At 36.5% G+C, this 15,939-nt stretch overlaps 2 long non-coding RNA genes across 4 annotated transcripts; one reads left to right on the forward strand and one right to left on the reverse strand.

The window, feature by feature from the left end:
- Positions 1-2,028: 2,028 nt before the first annotated feature.
- Positions 2,029-10,278, reverse strand: LOC311070017. Of its 3 annotated transcripts, XR_014603600.1 has the most exons (3): positions 10,204-10,261; positions 6,889-6,951; positions 2,029-2,892 (listed from the first exon to the last, which is right to left on the reverse strand). It is a non-coding gene; the product is annotated as an uncharacterized lncRNA (long non-coding RNA). The 3 variants fall into 3 exon arrangements; XR_014603599.1 differs by lacking the exon at positions 6,889-6,951 and having other exon boundaries at positions 10,204-10,278; XR_014603601.1 differs by lacking the exon at positions 6,889-6,951 and having other exon boundaries at positions 2,029-2,895; positions 10,204-10,256.
- Positions 9,212-13,021, forward strand: LOC311069993. Its single transcript, XR_014603595.1, has 5 exons — positions 9,212-9,312; positions 10,602-10,651; positions 10,811-10,877; positions 11,005-11,116; positions 12,406-13,021. It is a non-coding gene; the product is annotated as an uncharacterized lncRNA (long non-coding RNA).
- The last annotated feature ends 2,918 nt before the right edge of the window (positions 13,022-15,939 follow it).

A 15,939-nucleotide genomic window follows, 5' to 3' on the forward strand; every position in this document is an offset into this window, starting at 1 on the left:
ACAGCACCTGAATGTATTTGTGCATAAATCAGCCATTCAGGGTAAAATATGAGTCTGAGGTGAATAAATAATAAACACATCAGTTCTTCCAGGGAGGGAGGGAGAGGTCAGCTGACTATGTAGGAAACAGAAACTGAAGCAGAGAGACAGCAGTGGGCGTGTCTAAGAAGATCATATGAGCAAACACACACTGCACTAGACACACACATGCCATAGTTTGAATCATATTAGATTTCATTACTCTTTACTTTGTCATTACTTTTATTTTTTTTATTTTTTTTTGTCCAGGCTTGTTGGGCATTCTCTGTAAAAATACAGCAATGGTAATTTTAGCTCAACATCAGAGGTCTTGAGTTTCACAAACAAATCTAACAATTAAAAACATACAACAATATCATTATTTTGGGTCTGGAATGGATTCGGTCCAGGGGGATCCGGGGGCATTCAGAAAATCAGTCAGTACCTGGTGTGACAACCATTTGCCTCATGCAGTGCAACACATTTCCTTCGCATATAATTGATCAGGTTGTTGATTGTGGCCTGTGGAATGTTGGTCCACTCCTCTTCAATGGCTGCGCAAAGTTGCTGGATATTGGCCGGACCTAGAACACGCTGTCGTATATGCCGATCCAGAGCATCCTAAACATGCTCAATGGGTGACATGTTCGGTGAGTATGCTGGCCATGCAAGAACTGGGATGTTTTCAGCTTCCAGGAATTGTGTACAGATCCTTGCAACATGGGGTCGTGCATTATCAAGCTGCAAACATGAGGTGATGGTCGTGGATGAATGGCACAACAATGGGCCTCAGGATCTCGTCACGGTATCTCTGTGCATTCAAAATGCCATCAATAAAATGCTCCTGTGTTCGTTGTCCATAACATATGCCTGCCCATACCATAACCCCACTGCCACCATGGGCCACTCGATCCACAACATTGACATCAGCAAACCGCTCACCCACACGACGCCATACACACTGTCTGCCATCTGCCTTGTACAGTGATAACCGGGATTCATCGGTGAAGGGAACACCTCTCCAAAGTGCCAGACGCCATCGAATGTGAGCATTTGCCCACTCAAGTCGGTTACGACGACGAACTTCAGTCAAGGTCGAAACCCCAATGAGGACGACGAGCATGCAGATGAGCTTCCCTGAGACGGTTTCTGACAGTTGTGCAGAAATTCTTTGATTATGCAAACCGATTGTTGCAGCAACTATCTACTGTAGGTGGCTGGTCTCAGACGTTCTTGGAGGTGAAGATGCTGGATGTGGAGGTCCTGTGCTGGTGTGGTTACACGTGGTCTGCGGTTGTAAGGCCGGTTGGATGTACTGCCAAATTCTCTGAAACGCCTTTGGAAACGGCTTATGGTAGAGAAATGAACATTCAATCTGGGTTACAGCTCTGGTTGACATTCCTGCAGTCAGCATGCCAATTGCACGCCCCCTCAAAACTTGCAACATCTGTGGCATTGTGCTGTGTGATAAAACTGCACATTTTAGAGTGGCCTTTTATTGTGGCCAGCCTAAGGCACACCTGTGTAATAATCATGCTTTCTAATCAGCATCTTGATATGCCTCACCTGTGAGGTGGATGGATTATCTCGGCAAAGGAGAAGTGCTCACTAACACAGCTTTAGACAGATTTGTGAACAATATTTGGGAGAAATAGGCCTTTTGTGTACATAGAAAAAGTCTTAGATCTTTGAATTCAGCTCATGAAAAATGGGGGCAAAAACAAAAGTGTTGCGTTTATAATTTTGTGTTTTGTGTAGATCTTTGGCAAAGACTGCCTCATTTTTGTGACTTGACAACAAATTTGCTGATGTCACTGAACTAATGAAAGGATGATATTACTTTTATTATATATTATTTATAAAGTTTATCACCACTGGATAGGAGTTTACCTCATGCCTCATGATCTTAAATATTTGTCTTCATCATTGCAATAAATCATTAAAAAAATACAGTGATAAACATGAAGTGCTCAACATCATATCTTAAATTTACAGATTGGTAAACATACATTTATATTTAAATATATTTATTATATAGATTATATGTACATTTATTCATTTAGCAGATCACTTTTATCCAAACAAGACATTTGTCTAAAAAAGACTAGATGCAATACACTGTTTCAAAATTAAAAGCAAAAAAACAAACATGCAGCTGTGGATAAAAACTATATTTTCAATTTTAAAAGCAAGATGAAAACAGCAAAAGCGAATAATATACAGATCAGTATTTTGCAGAGTTTTGCACAGACAGCTGTAGTGGATGAATGTGAGCTTTGACTCTGATTGAGTTTACTCTCCACTGACTGAGCAGCAGATGGAAACTGTGAGCGTCTGCATTGCATTTGATAATGCATCTGATAAGACTTGTTCGAAGTTTTCTTGAGGAATTCTTCCCGGCTTAACTCTTTAATCTCCTTCATGAGATCAGAGCTAATGCAGTAGGTGTGATTCTGGTCAAAGTTTGTCTGATCTGAATGCTTTGTCACATAAATCCTGTCAAATCGTTGAGTGAACCATTGATATTTAAATAAAACAATGATGCGATCTGTGTTGCTGTCATCATCTGGTCGTCCTGTGTCATCCTCAGTGACATATTCAGGCAGCAAGTCAGTGATGTGCAGGTTGCCCACCTCATAGTATGGGATATTAGAGTAAGGAAGAAGTTCATCCGCATTAAAGAATCGGTGGAAACCAAAAGCTCCCTTTTTGGGGTTGCAGAGTGCAACCATACGACCATTGGAGTCAAGATGAACACATTCATCAGCAAACCACCACAGCAAGTTCAGACCGTGTCTGGGAGAAGGCTGACCAAACCTGGACTCTCTCAGATCAGACAAATTATTCAGAGTCCTCATCGTGTTCCTGACAATCCTGCTGGAAAAAAAGAGTAAAGAACAGGACTGGTTTTCCTTCAACAATAGTGCGCTTACTTACTTACTTACTTACTTATTTATTTAACAGCCAGTGGAGTAACATGAGGACACAGTAGGTTTCATTTCTATTTAAACACACACCCACAGTACAGCCCATCTGGACTAGGGGAGACCAGGATGGTTGTAACACTTTTTGCTTCGGCACCTATAACTCGCTTAATTTTTTAGCTTGAGTTCTCAAACTTTTATACAAAGTACCCACATTTGTTTACTGCAAATTTAACCAATTCAGCCCTCTACAAGAATATCACAGACCTCGTGAGTTGATGTCAAATACATGGTTGTAACAATAGACAAAAGAAGTAAAAATGGATGCCATATATGATAATGTTCAAATACAGATTTTATTTAAATAAAAAGAACAATGTCTCTCTCTCTCTCTCAATGACAGACTATGTCTGTTTGACTCGCGCACACGCGTGAGTGTGTGTGTGTTTAAATTTGTCAACTAGAACAAACTTACTTAACAGCAAAATAACACTAGGCTACTACAATGTACCTAATTAAATAACATCTTTGTACATCTTTACATCTAACAAAAAACAAACAAACACATGTCTGTGTGCATGTGTGCGTGTGTGTCTTTGTGTGTATATTCTCAATCAGAGTCACAGTTCTGACAGATGAATGATGCTGGTAACCCGGGAGTGCAGGCTTGATGGGCCCAGAAACTGCATATACTGTAGGGTGCATTTCACCCAAACCTTCTTTGGCTTTGAGTTGTTAAATTGCTCCATGCAAACCACTTTATTTAAAACACTGGCAGAGACACCTCTGTCAGTCTTTCTTTTCCATAGTTATTCTTTAAAAACATTCAAATCAAGAAAATTCTTAGTTATATTCTTAGTAAGCTCCCATGTCAGCCAGTGTTTAGCTAGCTGTATTAGCATAGTGGTTTGAAATTAGCAGGGGGGAAATGCATCACATATTGCCTAAGAAACTACTATTTAATCTAATATAAGTCATACAATTTTATCTGCAATAGTACAGATACTAAACAAAATATAGTCTTGGTCAAAATCTTTACTTTTAGACCTCAAAATCAGTTTTTTTCTCTATATATTCTGCATGTGCCTGTTTCCAGCCTTGACAATCGCCATGCTGGATCGGGGAGGAAGTAGGAAAATACTGAAGTGATCACATGACTCATATCTTATCCCTAATTGGTGGAATTGATGGTGATACAACTCTCCCTATATTACAACCATCCTGGTCTCCCCTAGGCTACATTGCAAACTGAGAGAGAATTTCAAAGTACGCTAACGGTTTACTACTTCAGAGCGTAAACTATTTGGTGTAGTTTAAAAAAAGGATATGAAAGCAGCATTATCTGGTTTAAAGTTTAAAATTATCCTTGTTACGTGACGTGAGTGTGCATGTAGAACTGTTCTGTGTGATTTTCTTTATTTTAGCTTGTAGGTGGAGTGGAAGTGGATTGACGTCATCAGGGTTTCTGTTATTTAAACTGCAACGGTGTTGATGGCGGTTTCTCCCTCCTCTTTGTTTGCTGGGTGTCTCTCGCCTCATGACGAGATCGCTCACCGCCTCTCCTCTACGTACTGGAGCGATCCAGTACGTAGAGGACGTTTTTTGTTTTTTTCAGTAACAGGTTGTGGATTTACTTTTCTCAGTTCACGTTTTGTTATTTAGTTAGATCAGCGAGGTAAGCAATTGCATGCAAGACTCACCTGTTTTATTCTTTCCGTGAGCTAGGTAAGATCTCTCCTGGTGAGGTGTAGACCGGGGTGGTAACACTTTATAATAACGTTCAGTTGTAAGTCATTAATAAGTGGTTAGTTAATGATGAACTAATCATTTACAAAACATTCATAAATGATTAGCAAGTGATATACTAACATTTTATGTATGTTTTGTAAATTGTGTTACAAGTCATTTACAAGTGATTAGTAAATGATTAACTAATCATTTATGAAACATGACTATGCATTCATAAGTGATTAATTAGTAATATGTTCATTATTTTATGTATGTTTTGTAGATTCAGTTATAAGTCATTTACAAGTGATAAGTAAATGATTAGCTAATTATTTACGAAACATGACTATGCGTTCATAAATGATTAATAAGTGATATGTTATTTATTGTATGTATGTTTTGTAGATTTAGTTTTAAGTCATTTACAATTGATTAGTTAATGATTAACTAATCATTTACAAAACATGACTATACGTTTTATAAATGTTTAATAAATGACGTTTTTTTTTTTTTCTATGTTTTGCTCACATCAGGTGCACAGTGGTTAAAGACTCCATGTGTTTCAGAGAAGACAGCCGTCTATACCCTCACCAATCAGCACTTACACTGTACACACTGACTACAGTGTTCAACACCTGTTATAGATGTGTAAACGCATGAGGGTGTTTCTGCAACTACGGGCACTTTTAAGTCCCAGGAGTGAAATTTTAGATTTATGTTAAAATTTGTCATTTGATGTTTCAAAAATATAAACGTAGTGTCAATACACACCTTGACATAAAAAATAATGAATAAATAATATGATTTAATGTAAAATTATGAAGCATTTATAGGTCCAAACACCATTTTTGCTCATGTCCCACACCCGTGGTTTCAATGTTGAGATACTGTAAATTAGCTCATTCTTTTACAATATGACATTATTTCAAATGGAATTGTTTAATATTCAGATTCATTTACAGCAACTTAAAATTCTTTGTATTATTTACTGATCATTTTTATGATTTTTTTAACTAAACGTGACTGTCCCACACTTTTGAGTCCTTACCGCAACAATAAAAAAAAACTTTTATTATGAAAATTTATGGAACACAAACAAGTCTAGTTTATAAGGAAACAGAAATTATCACTTGAGCACATTGCTGACAGACTGGGCCACCACACAACCTCACTCACAAGATACCAAAAAAATAAGGTAAACATCATCTTTTCTGCTCTAGTATTTATTGTGCGTCCTTACCATTCAGCTTAATAATTGTGTATTTTTGAACTACATTTTAAAAATAAATGTATATTACTGTTGAATTCATGTATATTAAGATGCTAAGAGTCAAAAATAATGTGGTAGGCCTTGCTAGCTGCCAATTAGCTAAAATATTAGCAAAAATGTCATTTCCGCAACATGTCTTTACCGCAGCAAATTTAGGTATTGCGGTAAAGACCTTGTGTTGCGGTAGAGACAAATTCAAGGTTTACTGTATATTAAATTACAAATATTCAGTATATTATTAGTACTGAAGTATATATTAGTATATATATTAGTGCAATTTTTTATGTAATTTTTTTAATTTTGTCCTTACCGACACAAGATGCCATTACTGCAGCACTGCTCTAATTTCATTTTTTTCACATTTTCATTTGCAAAAAAATATTTTTACACTTAAGTTGAGATGATTTAACACATTGAAATTGCAACATCTATCATAAAAAGTTAATTATGTTATATTTTGTGTGTATGGAAACAATTGACATCTAAGGTTACTGTACATTTTTTACATGGCTTAGAAAAAAACATGAAATTCCCTATTTTGTATATTATTTTTTATATCAGTATTTACAAAACTGCATCAAATTTGAAAAAGCTATTTAAATATATTACATTTTTTATAGAAATTACTAAAGAAAAATGTATAAAATAAACGTTATTGTAACGTTGCGGTAAGGACACTTTTTAAGAAGATGACCCGAGAAACATAAAAAATAAACATATTTCAGATTAAAATCTTAACGACTACATTCTATTTTGTGTACATTGTTATATGTATTACAGACTGTGATGGTTAAAACTGAAATTCATAGAGGTTGATTTTTTCAAATTGGGATAGTCAAAAGTGCCCGTAGTTGCAGAAACACCCATGAATAAATCATTTACAACACTTTCTGCATCCCCTAATCTAAAGTGTAAACTATTCATCACTTGTAAATATGTTACACTTACCTGTTACAAATGATCTGTACGTGTATTCAAGGCATTTACAACACTTTCTGCACCCTCTAATTGCTACAAAAAGAATAACATCATTGATTAAACATTTATGAAATGCATATTCATGTTTTGTAAATTATTAGTTAATCATTAACTAATCAATTGTAAATGACTTAAAACTAAATCTACAAAACATACATACAATAAATAACATATCACTTATTAATCATTTATGAACGCATAGTCATGTTTCGTAAATAATTAGTTAATCATTTACTAATCACTTGTAAATGACTTGTAACACAATTTACAAAACATACATAAAATGTTAGTATATCTCTTGCTAATCATTTATGAATGTTCTGTAAGTGATTAGTTCATCATTAACTAAAATGACTTACAACTAGAGATGGGCGATATAACGTTTAGACGATAATATCCAAATTGTTGCCTGGACGATATGCAAAATTGGGATATCGAATATTTCATAATTTGACATGAAAAGGCCAAACATGAAAAGAGCTGAAAGAAGTTAAAGAGAAAACAAATAACGCACACTATAACCTTCTAAACAATTATATGTAGCGATTTTTAATACTGTAGGGCAGTACTATTCCCGGAAGCAACTTCCGATGGTCACGTGTCGTCAAAAACGCACATTCATACGTAAATTCGAAATAGTGCGCGCAGAAGCACATGCGCAAACCCGTTTTTAAAATGATATATGAATTATTTTTATTTTATCATATGTCATTTTACAAAAGGACATTTTACAAACCTACGTTTTGCGCATGTGCTCCTGCACGCACTTTTTCAGTCACAACACAGCAATCAGAGGAGGACGCGCTGAAAACATGCTGTTCTCTTCCTTCATAACTCGTACTGAGAAGGTTTGAGTTGCAGAGGAATTTTGTGACTGTTTCACCTGTTCAACCACATCAAAGTTTCGTAATTAGTAAGTGCGTGCTTTTTCTCTTTTTGTTCTTATGTGCTGAAGGGCCGCTGTGCCTTTGTGAAACGGTGTTTGTAGCCTACGTGAAGAGCTCTTTTCTAAAACGCCATAAACCTAAAAAGCTGCCTCAAAGAACCAGCAAAAGTAATGATTATGAATATGTAAAATATTGCAATAAGACATTGTAATTGCTTATTAATTTCTGTGTCGGCTGCAAAGATGAAGTTGACGATAGGCTATTGACTCGTGATCTTCGCAGTAGGCTAGTGAACGCACCGGAGAAATGCACATTTATTAGGCTACATAGTTTTATTTTGTTTTGGATGGTTTTGTTTAGAACCAGCTTTCTGTAAATATATTTCACATTTTTAGGCCTGTGAGGCGAGTAGGCTATACGGTTCGGTTCATGATGATATAATCTCCAGTTCAAGCACCTTATGTTGTGATTGCTATCCAGGAAATTGGTTAATGAAAAAAATTATTAAAATTAAGATACAATTAATACAAAACGAAATTCGTTTTAAAGAAAGGCTTTGTGCTTTCTGTTTTGAGGTCTCTGTGAAAGTTTGAAAGTCTTTTAGTGCTGCTTTCAGAGCACTGGCGTCCATAATGGAGAACTGTCACGTGTCACGTGTTTTTTCCTCATAAATGCAAACACGAAAAATAAAAGACAAAAGACTTTTTTAAAAAAGACAAAACAACCAATAAAAAAAAAATAAAAAAAAAATGGATTGATTTATAGCGTTTTGGGGAAAAAATGGATGGATTTATAGCGTTAAAGTTTTAATTTGAATTTTTCTATTTTTTTTTTTTAGTTTTTTTTCTATAGCCTAGGCTACAATAATAGGTCAAATGCAGCAAGTCAAAAGACCAACTGGACCTTCTTTGCCAGTTTGCACACATTTCTTTGAAGGATGGCAAAAATATCGTCTGAATATCGATATCGAGATATTGGAAAAAAATATCGAGATATTCATTTTTGTCAATATCTCCCACCCCTACTTACAACTGAACGTTATTATAAAGTGTTACCCAGTAACGGTACACTTTTTTACAGTATCACGGCAGGATTGTCAATATTAAGTCACTGTCTGAATGTATTTAACTCACTAAAGTTAACCATATAGGCATAAACCCTTTCTCATTTCTGTTTAACTTTAAGTTATACTATCGAATTAACTTATAACTCTGTATAACTTTTATAAGCTCTAATAACCCTTTTAAGCTTTTAACACATCCAAAAATACACTCCAAATGGAAAGGAAAAGACCGGTCACAATATCATTAGTGCACTCGAATGTTTAGAGACCGCGGACAGTTGCAACAGGGGATGGTTGCAACATGTCATTTTTCTCCAATCAGAAACAAGCTAGAGTGATGACACTCATACTGAACATGCACAGTTAGACCCTCCCCCCACCAAGAAGACAGTAGGCATATTCAACATCTGCTGCTGCATTTATTGAACAAAACTTGTTTTGGAGGTATGAAAGTAAATTTTTTCATGATATATATTTTTGTCATACTGTCCTGACATTTTGTTATGAATTAACCAAAACTTACTTAGTTTGAATTATTGTTTTGTTGACTTCTAAGTGACATGGTTAGCATGGGTCAAAGTCAGTGTGTCTAGCAGGCGTATTATGTTCTGTCATGGCTGATAGGGTTTGGGGACGGTTGCAACAAGTTATAAATTGCATGTTTAATAAAAGTTTGTTGCATTGCAAATTGTTCAATTCTTCCTGTCTGACACTGAAATATTGAGGGATTGAATAGCATCTGTAACACCTGCACACTGAATCTATGTAGGCCAATGTTCTACACATAAACAAACAAAACTCAATAACTGTTATTTGATAAATATGACTAAATAAATAAATTATAAGCTACAATAATATTATTGAAATAAATAATACTATAATATTATAGTAGGCCTAAAACAGTTAATATTTTCAGAATTCTATGCTCATTGAGACAAAAAGCTTAAGTTAATTAGTGAAATTTAAGGTATTTTTAACATGTTGCAACCGGGTTGTGTTGCAACCGTCCCCTGGGTTGGGGTCGGTTGCAACATCTGGCTTCTTCCATTCAAATACTGTGAACGATATGTCATATATAATCATCTTTAAATGGTATGGGTATTTAGCAGACATGCAAGTTTAATATATACAAATTTGGTTGGTCTAGTCCAAATAGTCTCTGAGTAACTGAGAGAAATGCAAAAAGTGTTGCAACTGTCCCCGGTCTCCCCTACACACACACATCTATACACACATCCCACCCCGTTGCATGCCTGTTTTACGGAGCTTGAGATAAAACGAAACTGGCCCCTTCGCTCCAGAGAGCAAACAAAAAACAATTGTTTAGATGGTTACCTCAATCTGGTTGCTAGTGTGCGTTGAAACACGTCCGCATTCATCACATTGAATGTCCTGTGTCCCATGTGTTGCAATGTCTCCGTGTGCAACAGATGCGGAGGTTGTCTGAGCGTCGGATTCTCATAAAATTACTGACGCTGCTCACCGACATTTTCATCCCGGGGAACAAAAGTCTGCGTAGTTTTTATTTTGACATCCTCATAATCTTATTTAATCTTTATTGTTATTGTCACTTTTATCTACATATTTTCGCCTCAATTCCTGTGTATAATGTTATTTTACTTACCCGTGTGATTATTTTTTGTAATTTTACCATTTTTTGCGTTAACCAATATTTTTGTCTCAGCGTGGATATGAGAGCACATGGTGATCAGTGTATCATATTTATTTTATAGAGAACTTCAAGGGCAATTAATTCAAATGGGCTGCTTGTTTGTTGTATCAGGTATGTTTTCTGTTTTATACTGTATTCTTGTTTAAATTTATTTTTCTTTACTCAATTTTAGATTCAGTCTCCTCTGTCCTTTTGCCTTGTAAGTGCATGAGAGAAAGAACATTAAGGGCAATTCACTCAAAGAGTCTGCTTGTTTGTGTGTTGTATCAGGAGCGAACGAAGGCCTGCTGCTCCATTTCTGATTGTCCACGCGACTCCAAATCTACACAACGCAGAGGTTATTAGTGTCTTCTAACTGGTGTCACTAACCCCAACTACATCTGCTTGGCTGCATATCAGTCAGGCTTGGCCCACCGGTTATACTTACACTTACAATCTGAAAAATTGTCAATCTGATATTACAGTAACACAAAAAGGAGCCACAGACCTCTTCTGCAGGCCACACTCCTCTCCCACAGCAGCCAGTTCACGGTCCAGAAGAACCAGCAGAGGAGCAAACGGCTATAATACTCAAAAGTGAGCATTTTAAAACTATTTGGCTATTAATTTTACTTGCATGTTTTTAAAGTTCTTAGAAAGAATTGGACACATTCAAATGTAATTTATTGGCGGTGATTGATAAAAACATTGACAGCCAATTAGAATACATCCTGCTATAATGAGCTCGAGCATTTAAAGTGACAGAAAAGCATGCGCTTAGAATATACAGAATGAGTAATATATATATTTTGAGCAAGTACATAACTAGCCAGTGTTCAACACTATCTACTTGCCTTAGCTCGATTCAAAACGGTAAGCTTGTAATAATGTTTTTAATTCCAGTGGTACTGGTGGATTTCCGCGGGAAATTCGAGCATGTCTTTGCGTCATTACGTCACATCTGTACACATAAAGAAGGTGTCTCGGCTGGTAGGCTATATTGCGTGTGAGGATGTTGGAGGTGGAGATTTATAGCCTTTTCTCACAGCACTTGATAATTAAACTTATCAATTTGATGACATTTTCCTGTAAAAATTCGTATGGTTTTCATACTTCCAAAAAAGTAGAATCTGTGATTGCGAATGCCAGGATCCACACCACTAGCGCGGTGATTGACAGCCACACGTTCTCCTCAAAACATTGGATTCATCCGCGCTGTGCCATGCCGAGGCACAACGCACGTAAAGTTGATAATTCCGCGAATAACTGCAATTGCAGATTTCGAACAGAGATGGCGACAAAGAGGAAAAACTGCAGACTGCAGCTTTAAACTAGGGCTGTATGATTAATCACAATGAAACAGCACAAGATTTAGCTAAGGCTGCGATAATTATATGTGCAGCTAGTCAGTGCAGTTTGGTTCCTGTTGAAGAAACATTTCTGTTGTGTAAATTCTGGTTTCATATTAACTGAGCATTTAGCTACAGCATAGTTACTTACAGCTATATGACATTTTCTTAAATAGTTTATATTTTGCAAATATTGTACACTGGACCAAATTCTTAATAAATAAAAGCATTTTTTTAATATAATATTTCTTCTTGCTTGACTATTTATATATGTGACCTTAAAGTAATCCAAAAGTAACCAGATTACATTACTTTCATATTGTGGTACTTGGATTATGTTACCGAATACTTTTTTTATGAAGTAATTTGTTACTGTAACGGAATACATTTTTAAAGTAACCCTGCCAAGCCTGCCTGCTACCTATTGGTGCCAAGTAATCAGTAAAACCAATATAATGGCCGACCTCTACTTTTAAATTAGCTAAAATGGTTTTATTCTGCATATTAATATGTTTTTTTTTTTTTTTTTTTTTTCAGGATCTAGAACATGGGGTCATGATACCCACAGAAAGAATTTGTGAAGAATTTTTATTTCAGGTGCATGTTCTTCATTCTTTGCAAAACAAAACCTGAGCTGTAAGCTATTGAAAAGTTGGTGTAGTTTACATCAATTGTGTATAATTGTAGTAATAATTCAAATTAATTAATTAAAAACTGTAATTAATGTCCTAATTATTAACAGCTAAAAGCATGTAATCATACCAATACAAATTTGTAATGCATTATCAGAACCAATACAAAACTGCAATGGAAACCATTAAATATGTACAAATCAGAACCAATACAAGCTGTAATGGAAACCATTAAAATTATGTGCAAATCAAGACCAATACAAATTTGTAATGAAACCATTACAAATCAGAACTAATACAAACTGTAATGGAAACCTTTAAAAATACAAATCATGACCAATACAAATTTGTAATGGAAACCTATACAAACCAATAAATCCTAATGGAATATGGCCCAAAACACACTATGTAATGGACACCACTTGGTAATGGTTTTAATGGTTAACGGCTGATGGTTTGTAATGGTTTTGTAGTGGAAACCATTAGCATTTCTGTAATGGTTTCTATTGTTTTTTTCAGCAGGGTTGTCAGTCTCTTATTTGGCCAATGCACATCAACTCACAACCCAAGTTGACGTTAGACACGTTTTTCACATGTACAACCAAACTCAAATATAGGAAAGAAAAAAACAATACATATTGAACATAAACATGTTTCAAAATACAAAAAATAAATAAATAAAGCATTTTATCATAATTTCACCCTCAGTAAATATAGACAATGACAAATATATACATCAGGGTTACACTATTAAAACTGTATGACGTGATTGGATGTCAGAAAAGCAATCATTTTTGATGTTCAGTCGTTACCGTTTTAAACGAGCTAAAGTTGGTTTAGGGCCGTAACAGTCCTATACATTATTCCCCCCCTCCCCCCAATAAAAAACAAAACAAAAAAACAACAACAACAAGAAGGACCATAACAAGCCATAAAAACAGCCAAACTTCAGTTGAATCTTCTTATTTCCTCATTGGTGAAACATCACTGTTATTCATAAAATTATACAGATCTGGTGCCCTTTGCATGTTTATTTACTCAATATTTGGGATAATCTGATAGTTTTGACTACCACCCCATTTCCTCTTCCACTGCATATTTTCCCTATTCATCCCCAGCTCTCTTCAATAAATAATTTCCGTCATTCATAGTTGTGGCGTGGTCCTTGCTAGTAAACTGGTCGTTAACGGCTTCTCCACAGGAACAGTCTCTGGCAACTTCTCTTCCTTTATAGACATGTCTTTCTGCTCTTGCTCACTTTGCAAATGTGAGCTAATCCTCTCCTTACATGCTCAGTAACAGGCGAATCCACAGACAACGACGCATGTCTCGTGTGTTTAACATTTCTTTTCATCAAAGATCCATCTTCAGTACTCACAAGTTCATATGAGCTGTCTGACATTTTGCTCAGAAGGACTAGCACTTTGAGCTTTGAACTTTGAGTCCAACTTTCCTTGCTCCACATGTGCTACATAGACTATATCTCCCACTTTGAAGGAATGATCCTTTGCTCTGTTTGTTTTATCTGCATAGTCTTTCATTTTCTCCTTATACATCTGATGATGTCTTTTGACTTCCTCTGTGATCTGTTCTTGTAACAGGTCCAGGCTTGGTAACTTTGTTCGAACATCTCTTGAAAACATAAGAAATGCCGGTGTTTCTCCCGAAGCACGATGAGAAGTGGCACGATAAGTCATCATAATTTTTGGAAGCTCCTCTTTCCACACTTTATTTTCACACTTGCATCCTCGAAACGCCTTCTTGAGATATCGATGGAATCGTTCAATCTTCCTGTTACTCTTAGGATAGTACGGCGAAGCGCGTATGTGCTTGATACCTCCATTCTTGAGAAATGTGTCAAACGCTTGACTGACAAACTGTCTGCCATTGTCAGTTACAACTTCTGATGGATAGCCAAAACGAGCAAACATTTTCACCAATTCTGCTGTAACTGTTTGTGAGGAGATGTCAGCTACCACAACAGAGTAGTAGTCAATAACAGTCAGAATGTATTCCCCTTGAATTGGTCCTACTAAGTCAATTCCCAGGTTTGTCCACGGCCTTGGGGGCAGCTCAAGTGGTTGCAGCGGTTGGTCGTCCTGAAGTGGTTGATTCATTATACATGCTGCGCAATCTCTGACTATTCTCTCCACGTCCAAGTTGGGCCAGTAAAACCTACACCTCAGGTACTGCTTTGTTCTCACTACACCCTGGTGTGTCTCATGAGCGAGTCCCAATGACTTTTTTACTAAGCAAGAGGGAAGCACAATTCTATCTCCACAAAGTACAAGTCCATCATATAGTGAAAATTCAGTCGCACAACGCTGATACGGAACTAACACTTCTGGAACTGGATTTGGCCACTGGTTTGTGTGAACTACTTGAATCATCTGCTAAAGAATTGGATCATGTTGTGTTGCCTCTTTAATCACTTCAATTGTCAGTGTCTGTAAGTCATGTGTCTGCACCTACAATACTTTCTTCACACAATCCTCCACATATTCAGTAGTTTCAGTCATGGGGAATGGAAGCCTGGATGGAGAATCAGCAACATTTGTCTTACCGACAATATGCTCTATTTTAGACTGTAACCGTATACGGCCTTTTATGGCCGTAACCTCCATCCTAAACGCTGAATACGTGGTGGAAGCAATGTAGCTTTTTCAGGATTAAACATGTGAATAAGTGGTTTATGATCAGTCTGTAATGTAAATTTTCCTCCCCACAGATATGTTCTGAAACGTTCAACAGCCCAAACACAGCCAAGAGCTTCACGCTCAATTTGTGAATATTGTCTCTCTGTGGCAGGTAGAGAACGACTTGCATAAGCAACTGGTTTGTTGTGTCCAATGTTTTGCTTTTGAAGTAGTATAGCCCCGAGGCTAACAGGGCTAGCATCGCTCATCACATATGTTGGTGCATTAAGTTGAACATAGGCAAGACAAGGTTTGCTTATTAGAGCTACTTTCATGGTGTTAAATGACTGTTCAGTCTGAGTTGTCAATTCCTACTGAACATTCTTCCTTGTTAGTCGTCTGAGTGGTTCTGAGATGTTGGCAAAGTTAGGAACAAATTTCATTAGATATCCACATGTACCCAGAAAAGATCTCAACTGACTTACATTTTGTGGCCTGGGTGCTCCACACACAGCTTCCACTTTCCTGGGATCAGGTTTAATTCCTTCCAAAGTTACTAAATGACCCAGAACCTCTTGTTTTAGTCCAAAGGAGCACTTATCTTTGTTCAGTTTAAGTCCTCTTTCTTTGAATCTTTCAAACACTGCTCTCAAGTTTTCCTCCAACTTACTGGCAGCCTACACTACAACATCATCCATGTACTGAACCAAACTACTCCTGGTTATCCACAATGGAGTCCATGGCTTTTTGATAAGTCTCTAGTGCACTAGAAAGGCCAAAAGTATTTTCCGGATATGGTAGCA

This window comes from Abramis brama, assembly GCF_963993115.1.
Source record: "Abramis brama genome assembly, chromosome: 2".
NCBI classification, from domain to species: domain Eukaryota; kingdom Metazoa; phylum Chordata; class Actinopteri; order Cypriniformes; family Leuciscidae; genus Abramis; species Abramis brama.